Source organism: Macaca mulatta, chromosome 15 (genome assembly GCF_049350105.2).
Source record: "Macaca mulatta isolate MMU2019108-1 chromosome 15, T2T-MMU8v2.0, whole genome shotgun sequence".
Lineage (NCBI taxonomy): Eukaryota > Metazoa > Chordata > Mammalia > Primates > Cercopithecidae > Macaca > Macaca mulatta.
This window is the reverse complement of record NC_133420.1, coordinates 65,954,205-65,964,848: the sequence shown is the minus strand read 5'-3', so window position 1 is coordinate 65,964,848 and position 10,644 is coordinate 65,954,205. Positions and strand designations below refer to the sequence as shown.

Sequence of the window (10,644 nt, the reverse complement as noted above, 5' to 3'; positions counted from 1 at the left end):
ACCACATCTGGCTAATTTTCATATTTTTTGTAAAGATGGAGTTTCTCCATGTTGCCCAGGCTAGTCTCAAACTCCTGAGCTCAAGCAATCCACCCGCCTTGGCCTCCCAAATAACTGGAATTACAGGTGTGAGCCACCATGCCGACCCCGATATATTAATATTAAAACATTTTCTTCAGCCTACAAGTTCTTCTTTTTCTTATTTTGATGCAAACTAAACATTTTGTGGGTCCTTAGATTCAACATTCTCATGGGTCTTGCGCCTCCTGTGCATCATGGAGAAGGCGGCCCTGCATGTCTCTCACATCCTCTTCCCCCACACAAATGCTGCCACCTCCCCAGCCTCCATCTCCAGCCCAGAGCTCCAGAACAAGTGATCCACCTTCTCTCTTGTTATCTCGTATGTGAAACAAGCACATTTACCTTTACCTGCCCCAACCCAACCTCACTTCCCCACAATCTGCCCCCTTCCCAAGGGCCTGGCCCAAGGAATGCTCTTCCCCACCACATCTCTGAAGCTTTCCCTCCAGGAGTCACTCACCTATTCCCTCTCTCGTGGCCCCTTCAGTCAGCCCCAAATCTATCCCATCTCCAAGAGCCTCTTCATGGGTCTCCCAGTCTGCATCCCCTTTGAGGTAGGAGGCAGGACTGGACTCCAGGGTGATGCTCGGACACCGGACCAGATTGAGGACTAGCTAAAACAGGGCTGGAAGCAACTTTCCAATGACACATGCCCCCCAATGTGCCATGTCAGTTTATCATTGCCATGCCAACACCTGGGAGTTATCACCCCTTTCCATGGCAATGACCCAATGGCCCCAAAGTTACCACCCCTTCCCTAGAAATTTCTACATAATTCGCCCCTTAATCTGCATACAATTAAAAGTGGGTATAAATATAACTGCAAAACTGCCCCGGGCTGCTGCTCTCTGCCTATGTATAGCCCTGCTGTGCAGAAGCAGTCCTGGAGCTCTAACACTGCCGCTTCAGTAAAGCTGTTTTCTTCTACTTCTCTCTGCATTGCCCTTGAGAGGCAAAGCCGAGAACCCTCACAGGCCAAGCCCCACTTTGGGGCTCACCTCCCCTGCATCACCCTCACCCATTCTCCATTTTACAGCAATTTTTTTTCCTTTTTGAGACAGAGTCTTGCTCTGTTACCCAGGCTGGAGTGCAATGGAGCAATCTCGGCTCACCGCAACCTCCGCCTCCCGGGTTCAAGAGATTCTTGTGCCTCAGCCTCCCAAGTAGCTGGAATTACAGGCACCCACCACCAGACCTGGCTAATTTTTGTATTTTTAGTAGAGATGGGGTTTCACCGTGTTGGTCAGGCTGGTCTCAAACTGCCTGTTTTATTTTCTTTTATTTTTATTTTTCTGAAATATGTTAAATTCCAGCTACTCTGTCATTTCATTTCTACATTCTTCAGTGTTTCCTCTAAAATATAGGAACATTTTCTTAAATAATCAGTACCATACCTGACAAAATATACAATTCCATAGAATGATCAAATACTTGCAATTGTTTCAAAATGTCTTTTTGCATTGATTTGTTGGTTGTTTGCATCAGAATCCAAACAAGGTCATACATTACGTTGGGTTAAATGTTCTCTTAAACAAGAGGAATCCCCCTTTCTCCGTCATTATTTTTGCATGTCATTGACTTGTTGAATAAATGTGGTCCTATAAGAGTCCCACATTCTAGATTTGTCTGTGTTTTTTCTTTGTAGTGTCATTTAGCTTTTCCTTCATCCCCTGTATTTCTTTGAGTAAGTGGCTGGGCACAGTGACCCACGCCTGTATTTCCAGCACTTTGGGAGACCAAGGCAGGTGGATCGTTAGAGCCCAGGAGTTCAGTGCCAGCCTGGGCAACATGGAGAATCCCAGTCTCTACAAAAAATACAAAAATTGCCAGGCACGTTGACTCACGCCTGTAATTCCAGCACTTTGGAAGGCCGAGGCGGGTGGATCACGAGGTCAGGAGGTCAAGACCATCCTAGTTAACACGGTGAAACCCCATCTCTACTAAAAATACAAAAAATTAGCCAGACATGGTGGTGGGCACCTGTAGTCCCAGCTACTCTGGAGGCTGAGGCAGGAGAATGGCTCCCAGCTACTCCGGGAGGTGGAGCTTGCAGTGAGCTGAGATCGTGCCACTGCACTCCAGCTTGGGCTACAGAGTAAGAGTCCATCTCAAAAAAAAAAAAAAAAAAAAAAAAAAAAAAAAAAAATTAGCAGGGCACCTGTAGTCCCAACTACTCAGGAACCTGAGGCAGCAGGATCACTTGAACCTGGGAAGGCAAAGCTGCAGTGAGCCATGTTTGTGCCATTGAGCAAGTCCCTGTCTCAAAAAAAGAAAAAAGAAAAAAAAAAGAGAGAGAGAAATAAAGGAAAATATATGAGAAGTTAGCTCTGGGCCGGGCGCAGTGGCTCACACCTGCAATCCCAGCACTTTGAGAAACCAAGGCAGGCAGATCGTCTGAGGTCAGGAGTTTGAGACCAGCCTGGCTAACATAATGAAACCCCGTCTCTACTAAAAATACAAAAATTAACTGGGCATGGAGGCACACACCTTTGTAGTCCTAGCCACTGGGGAAGCTGAGGCAGGAGAATCACTTGAACCCAGGAGACAGAGATTACAGTGAGCGAAGATTGCATCACTGCACTCCAGCCTGGGCAACAGAGCAAGACTCCATCTCAAAAACAAAAAAAAAGTGGCCAGGTGTGGTGGCTCACTCCTGTAATCACCTGAGGTCAGGAGTTTGAGACCAATCTGGCCAACATGGTGAAACCCCATCTCTACTAAAATATACAAAAATTAGCTGGGCTCAGTGATGCAAACCTGTAGCCCCAGCTACTCAGGAGGCTAAGTCACGAGAATTGCTTGAACCTGGGAGGCAGAAGTTGCAGTGAGCCAAGATTGTGTCACTGCCCTCTAGCCTGGGTGGCAGAGCAAGACTCAGTCTCAAAAAAAAAACAACAACAAAAACAAACAAAAAAACCTCTAATGGTGTATGGTTTTTTTTTTTTCTATTAATTCATTTTATTTATTTATTTTTTTGAGACGGAGTCTCAGTCTGTCACCCAGGCTGGAGTACAATGGTGCAATCTCGGCTCACTGCAAGCTCTGCCTCCCAGGTTTATGCCATTCTCCTGCCTCAGCCTCCCGAGTAGCTGGGATTACAGGCGCCCGCCACCACGCCTGGCTGATTTTTTTGTATGTTTAGTAGAGACGGGGTTTTACCATGTTAGCCAGGATGGTCTCGACCTCCTGACCTCGTGATCTGCCTGCCTCAGCCTCCCAAAGTGCTGAGATTACAGGCGTGAGCCACTACGCCCGGCCAGGGTTTGTTTATTTTTTTGAGACAGTCTCGCTCTGTTGCCCAGGCTGAAATGCAGTGGCGTGCATGTTGCTCACTGCAGCCTCGACTTCCCGGGTTCAAGTGATTCTCTCAGCTGGGACTACAGGTGCGTGCCACCATGCCACGCTAATTTTTGTGGTTTTTGTAGAGATGGGGTCTCGCCATGTGCCCAGGCTGGTCTTGAACTCCTGGGCTCAAGCAATCCTCCCATCTTGGCCATCCAAAGTGCTGGGATTACAGGCACGAGCCACCGCGCCCTGCCTGGTGTGATTTTATTTAGGTTCAGTCTTGCAGAGGCAGTTGTCTTCTGCGGAGGTGCTGCATGCTTCCTATTTCATCCCATCAGGAAGCACGTCATGTCTAGCTGCCCACGCTCAGTGATACGAACTGCTCAGTGGCTTCAGGGAGTGACAGCCTGACCCCTCCATTGTCACATTCCCCTCTGCCCACCCCCCATCAGTCCTTCGCCTTCTGCTTTTATTCTTTGATTTCTACCTAAACCCATTTCATAATCTTCCACAATAAAGCATTTTAAAGGAAAAGCTCCAAGCAGCAATTTCCTAACCCACAGGAAAGAATGAGTCTAAAAATGGTAGAGACTCAGGTACGAGGTTAATTGGAGCAGGGAGGAGGGCCAGGATAAGGGACGCCTCATGAGAAGGAGGAAGGAGAGACTGAAGTGGTGGCCGGAAGGAGCAGTGGAAAAATCCAGCGACCTCCTGGCCAGGAGCCTGAGTTTGAGGCTGGTGTGAAGTTTCCCTACTCCGGGCCCCACCTGGGTGGTGAGTGGTTTAGAGCTCAGGCTTTTTAGACAGACAGACCTGAACTTGAATCCAGCTCAGCTTCTTAATCAGCATTGGGTGACTTAAGGCAAGAAATTTAACTGGGCTTCTTCATCTGTAAAATGAAGATAGTAATCCTTACCTTGCAGGGTTGTTGGGAGAATGGACTGAGTGGGCGGGGGCGTGGCAAGAGCCTGGTAGAGTAAACACTCTGGGTGGTGGGTAGGAAGCCCGTTTGAGGGAGGGGAACTCTGTACTCCACACCTCCTGCCGTAACAGATTCTTGCCCGATGCCAGGGCCAAGCTAGAAGTGCTGGGAGTAGAGTATAATGTGCTCATTCCGCAGACAGCAAGGGCGATGCTCAGGGACATCCACCTTCCTCTTTGGCTGCTCTAATGGTGGATGCGTCTGGTTTCCCAGCCCCTGCCATTGCAGCCTAGTGGCTTAGCTTTCTGGACTTGAACCCTTGGTCACTCCCTCAGTCTAGGCGCCAGGCTGCCCCAGGCACCCTGCAATTGCCAGCCCAGTTAACAGGCAGCCGGCTCGCTGAGCGGCTGGGGGATCCAGGCATGACAGGGCCTTGGGCAGGCCGCCTCCTGGGGACAAATGGCCTGCTGAGCCCGTGACGGGTGAGGCCATCTGATTCCCAGATGGTTTCTCCTACGCTGGGAACATGGCAGATGCACAATAAATGTTGAGAGAATGGAGCTTTCCCTCCCCTGAGTGGGAGAGAAATCGTTTGTCAGGTGACTCTGCCTGTGGGGGTGTCTTGGGCATCCCCGGGAATTCATGGCTCCAAGCCCTTGAGCCCTGGGCGAGGGGACGGCGGGGGGAGGGGGAAGCACCTGGTGTGGGGCAAAGAGCTGGGAGCTCCTCCCTCCTCCTGTTCCAGCCTGTCTACTCCCGCCCTGCCCACCCCCACGCACATTGAGCCTCTCGCTCCTTTCACAGCAGCTGAGGCATCCCAGCCGAGGGCCTCAGTGAGATGGGGTTGGGTGAGGTGGAATCTTAACCCCCAGACTCCCAACCTCATCCTGTTTTCAGCACCCATGAGACTGGCTCTAGTACTCCCTGCTGGCAGCCAAAGCTGACTCCTTTAGCCTGAGTCCACTGGAGGTGCCACCGATGTGTCCCCAACTCCAGTCCCATCAAGGGACTGGCAGGGCCCACTTTAGACCCAGGGTTCTGCTCAGAGGGGAGACACAGACTCCACCCAGCCCAGCCCACACGCCTTTGTTGTGGCTTCCAAGTTTTCTTTTCCACGTCACCTGTGCTGCTTGCTCTCTGGTTTTGTTGACTTTAGTGCTGTCTCTGTTTGTTCTGGCTGAGCCAACAGCCTCAGGATGAAACTCTGAGCCCAGGAAGTGTGAACCTGAGAGGCAGCAGGCTGGGAGTGGGGACGGAGGCAAATGAGAGAGAGGGTAAGATCTGAGCTGGTTCCCGGCCTCAGGCTGGAGTTCATAGCCGTTCACTCCAGCAGCAGGGTCGGGGCCTAGGGGCAGGGATGGGTGGAAGGATTTTTCGAGCCTCACTGAGGGCAGGTCTTGGCCTGTCACATCACTGTTTTGAAGTTTGTTTGGAAGCTCAGCCCCAGAACTCTAATGCCTCACATCTCCAGGAGGTCTGAACCCCTCTGTGGAGCAGTGCAAGTTCTCTGGAAGCTGCTATCTGATTTCAGCCTGGAGTCCTTCAACTGAGCAACACAGGGGACACCACCATCCCCCACAGGAAGCCTCCAGGACTGAGCTTTCCTGACTTTCCATGCACCTCCATGAGAATCTGTTACCCAGCAACCTGGGAAGGTGACCCCGCAGGGATTATTGCCCCTCTACAAATTGAGTCCCAGAAATGGTAAAGGGACATCTCCAAAGTCACCAAGTGAGAGCTTCCTGGCTCCTAGTCCAGACTCTTTGCCCCACTTCAAGCGTCTCCTCAGATCACGGAGCATGATGGGAAAGCAGCACTAGGCCCCAGGTGCTGGGGCAGGGGCCAACACACCAAGTCGCATACAGCACCACACAAACCAGGGGCATAGGCAACCTGGTGCTGACACGCTCATCCCGCAGCCCCACAGACCAGACGCGCCCAGGACCCTCATGACCCTCCCGCGTGCAGAGGAGTAAGAGAAAACAATGACTGAGGGCCCACCTGCCACTCACTGCTCCTGGCCTGCCTGTGTGGCCTGTGGGGTGTACCTGCCGTCTCAGGGTTAGGACAGTGGAACCACCCTGGCCTGCAGCCGGGAGCTTAGGGTAAGGCTAGGGAAGCTGCTGCCGTCACCACAGGCTTAGGGTGCCCAGCTCTGCCAGCTGATCCAGCCAAGTCCTTCTTGGGGAAGATGAGCTGTCATTAGGGAGCCCTTCCCACCTCTCAGACCTCCCCTTCTTATGGCTCGACAGGCCCTGAAGCTGCCATCCTTCTTTTCAGGAAGACAGCTGTCACATGCGCATGTGCTCTGGGAAGCGCTGTGTGTTCATCCACACAGCCTCCGCCTCATGCCACATGCCCCCTTCACACCTGTGGCCCACAGTCTAGGGGGCTGTGTGCCTGGGGACTCCCTGTGTGTGCTCAGTCAGACACGGGTACGCATCTTGGACCCAGGAATGTAACACAGCATTGCACCCATATAGATGAACACACAGGTGCTACATTCTGCATCCCCCCCTACACCTTTCAGAGCGAGGACCATTTGAGGGTGAGGGGTGAGTCACCTGCCAACCTGTGGGACCTGCTGAGCTAGCAGGATGGGAAGCCACAAGCTGACAGCTGTGGCCTCAAGGGACCAACACCCCGCGTGGGGCCCGCCCAACCACCAGCCTCCAGTGCCCCCCAACCCCTTACCTCCACCCTTATTACCTCCTGCCCACACCCTCAGCCGGGCCTCATGCCAGAAAGGCACTTCTTTTCCTTTACAACATATATCTGCAGCTGAGCTGTCTGAGCTGTCGCTGCGCCTCAAGGATACTGCCTGACTTCAAGGAAAAACCAGGGAGGCAGCAGGACCCATCCCTCTCCTCTCCTCTGTCCAAACCCCAAGACTCCTAACTCTGCCCCCCATGGAACCTCTTCTTGTTGATCATTCATACCTTTTGCACCTCTTAGCTCACACACGCTTGAGCAGAGAGCCCCATTCTAGGCCCAGACGGGCTCCATCCCCTCCTGCCCTCTCTCACCTCGGTATTGCTGCTCAGGAGTCCGTCCCCAAGTCTGGGAACTCCCTGAGGACAAAAGGGCAGTCTGCAAACATAGACAGAAAACCAGGAAACCCGAGTAGCCCAGGTGAGTTGATTGTCCCCCAGATGAAGGAAGCTGGTTAAAAGCCCACCTGGAGGCTGGGTGCAGTGGCTTACGCCTGTAATTCCAGCACTTTGGGAGGCTGAGGCGGGCAGATCACGAGGTCAGGAGATCAAGACCATCCTGGCTAACACTGTGAAACCCCGTCTCTACTAAAAATACAAAAAATTAGCCGGGTGTGGTGGCAGGTGCCTGTAGTCCCAGGTACTCGGGAGGCTGAGGCAGGAGAATGGCGTGAACCTGGGAGGCGGAGCTTGCAGTGAGCCGAGATCGCACCGCTGCACTCCAGCCTGGGTGACAGAGCGAGACTCTGTCTCAAAAAAAAAAAAAAGCCCACCTGGCTCCTCCTCTGCTTTACCAGCACACCCATTTAATCACCAAGTCAAGTCTTCCTGGGTCTAAAGAATGTCCTCGGCCGGGCGCGGTGGGTCAAGCCTGTAATCCCAGCACTTTGGGAGGCCGAGACGGGCGGATCACGAGGTCAGGAGATCGAGACCATCCTGGCTAACACGGTGAAACCCCGTCTCTACTAAAAAATACAAAAAACTAGCCGGGCGAGGTGGCGGGCGCCTGTAGTCCCAGCTACTCGGGAGGCTGAGGCAGGAGAATGGTCTAAACCCGGGAGGCGGAGCTTGCAGTGAGCTGAGATCCGGCCACTGCACCCCAGCCTGGGCGACAGAGCAAGACTCTGTCTCAAAAAAAAAAAGAAAGAAAGATAAGAAGGAAGGAAGGAAGGAAAAGAGAAGAGAAGAGAGAAGAGAAGAGAAGAGAAGAGAAGAGAAGAGAAGAGAAGAGAAGAGAAGAGAAGAGAAGAGAAAAGAGAAAAAGAAGAGAAGAGAAGAGAAAAGGAAGGAAGGAAGGAAAGAGAGAGAGAGAGAGACAGGGAGGGAGGGAGGGAGGGAAGGAAAGGAAGGAAAGGAAGGAAGGAAGGAAAGGAAGGAAAAAAAGAAGGAAAGAAAGAAGGAAAGAAAGAAAACTAACTCTTGCCAACTTTCTATCTTTCAAAGCTGAATTTTTTTTTCATATAGTGGTTAAGCATATGGGTTCTGTACTGGGCATGGTGGCTCATGTCTGCAATCCCAGCACTTTGGGAGGCTGAGACTAGGTGTAATACTTGAGCTCAGGAGTTTGAGACCAGCCCAGGCAACACAGTGAAACCTCATCTGTACTAAAAAATAAAATAACAAATAAAGGAAGGATATGACCTCTGAAGCCAGACTGCCTGGGCTTAAATCTCAGCTCTGCTGCTCGCTAGTTGCTTTATCTCTCTGTACCTCAGTTTCCTCATCTGTGAAAAGGAGATAATACCCACCACATGAAGTTGTTGTGAACTCTAAATGAGTTAATAATACATAGGAAGTGCTTAGGAGAAGGCCTGCTCTATCATAAGAGCTCTTAACAGTTTGCTACTATTAATCTCCCTCCCCCCACTGATTCATTTCCTTATAGTCTGTCCCCAGCTATCCAATCTTCATACAGCAGTCAATGTGACCTTCTAACCACTGATGTGATGGGGTCACTCCTGCACTTGCCATCCGTCCATGGCTCCCCGTGGCTCCTTAGCCCTGTTCACAAGGCCCTTCACACCGGGCCCAGTGCTCCAGCCTTCCATTGCCCCTCTCACATTGCCTTGCACACCCAGACTTCCCTCAGCTGTCTCTGCCTAGAACCCTCTGTACCCTGGTGTGCTGGAAAATGCTTAACAACTGGATGTCTATAAAAACTGCATGCATAGATATGTCCCTCTATTTATTATAAGTTTTAATAGTATAAAGCTGTAAAATAGCACATAATATACCAGATAAATCATACCAAAGTATACAGTGCTCTTTATTGTAAATTCTACAAAGTTAAGTGCTCTAGAGAATGCTTTTTCGACTTTTTGCCAACCCTTACATCTGCAGCCAACCTATGGTTACAATTCATAGGGTATGACAAAGTCAAACTATGAACAAATGCTTGATTACTATCAAATTCAACAAGTAAGTCATTCCTAGGCCAGACATGGTAGCCCAGGCCTGTAATCCAGGGCTTTGGGAGGCTGAGGCAGGAGGACCCCTTGAGCCCAGGAGTTCAAGACCAACCTGGGCAACATAGTAAGACCCTGTCTCTACAAAAGAAAACAAAAATTAGCCAAGCATGGTGGCACGCACCTGTAGTCCCAGCTACTTAGAAGGCTGAGGCAGGAGAATCACTTGCGCCCAGGAGTTCAAGGCTACAGTGGGCCACGATAATGACACTGCACTCCAGCCTGGGTGACAGAGCAAAAGCCTGTCTCAAAAAAAAAAACAGACAGACACACACACACACACACACACACACACACACACACATAAACTATTCTTAGCTCACAGGCTGGATTTAGCCTGCAGGCTGTAGTTTGTCAACCTCTGGTCCATGCAATCAACAGAATAGTCAATTAAGCCCTGATTTGTAGTATTTGTCAATTTCAACGATGCAAATACTCCCCCGATGGCCTATTTCCAAATACCACTGTGTAGTCACTGAACAAGGAGGTGGGACGAGATGAGCAGAGCACATCATCATACAGACTCTCCACCTTAAAGATACAACAGATGTAAATACCATGAAGAGCCTATAACAATAAAACATAGTAATAATTAGGAAGTGATGAGTTTTGATTATGTGTTACCTTTGTTTTTCAAATAATTTAATTATATGTTTATATAATTTAATTTTTAGTGGTGGCAGTGTTTAACAAGCAGCCTGCAAACTTCCTGAAAATGGAACACTTGGCTCTCACAAGCCTGTTGGACTGGCTCCAGCACACCACCGCCTGTGCCTGTGCCGTCTCCCATAACGCTCCCTGGCAAACGCCAAGTCACTCTTCAAGACTTAGTGTCATGCTCGCTTCAGCAGCACATGTACTAAAATTGGAACGATACAGAGAAGACTAGCAGGGTCCCTGCATAAGGATGACAGGCAAATTTGTGAAGCGTTCCATATATATATACACACACATATATATGTGTGTGTGCATATATATATATATATATATATATTTTTTTTTTTCCCTTGAGATGAAGTCTTACTCTGTCGCCCAGGCTGGAGTGCAGTGGCACGATCTCAATGCAACCTCTGCCTCCCAGGTTCAGGCAATTCTGCCTCAGCCTCCTGAGTAGCTGGGATTACAGGCACGCAACACGCCCACCTAATTTTTGTATTTTTATTACAGACAGGGTTTCACC

At 50.3% G+C, this 10,644-nt stretch overlaps 1 non-coding gene across 1 annotated transcript; it reads left to right on the top strand.

Moving 5' to 3' along the window:
• The first annotated feature begins 10,299 nt into the window (after positions 1–10,299).
• Positions 10,300–10,406, top strand: LOC114672961 (U6 spliceosomal RNA). The gene has a single exon (XR_003723475.1). It is a non-coding gene; the product is annotated as a U6 spliceosomal RNA (small nuclear RNA).
• The last annotated feature ends 238 nt before the right edge of the window (positions 10,407–10,644 follow it).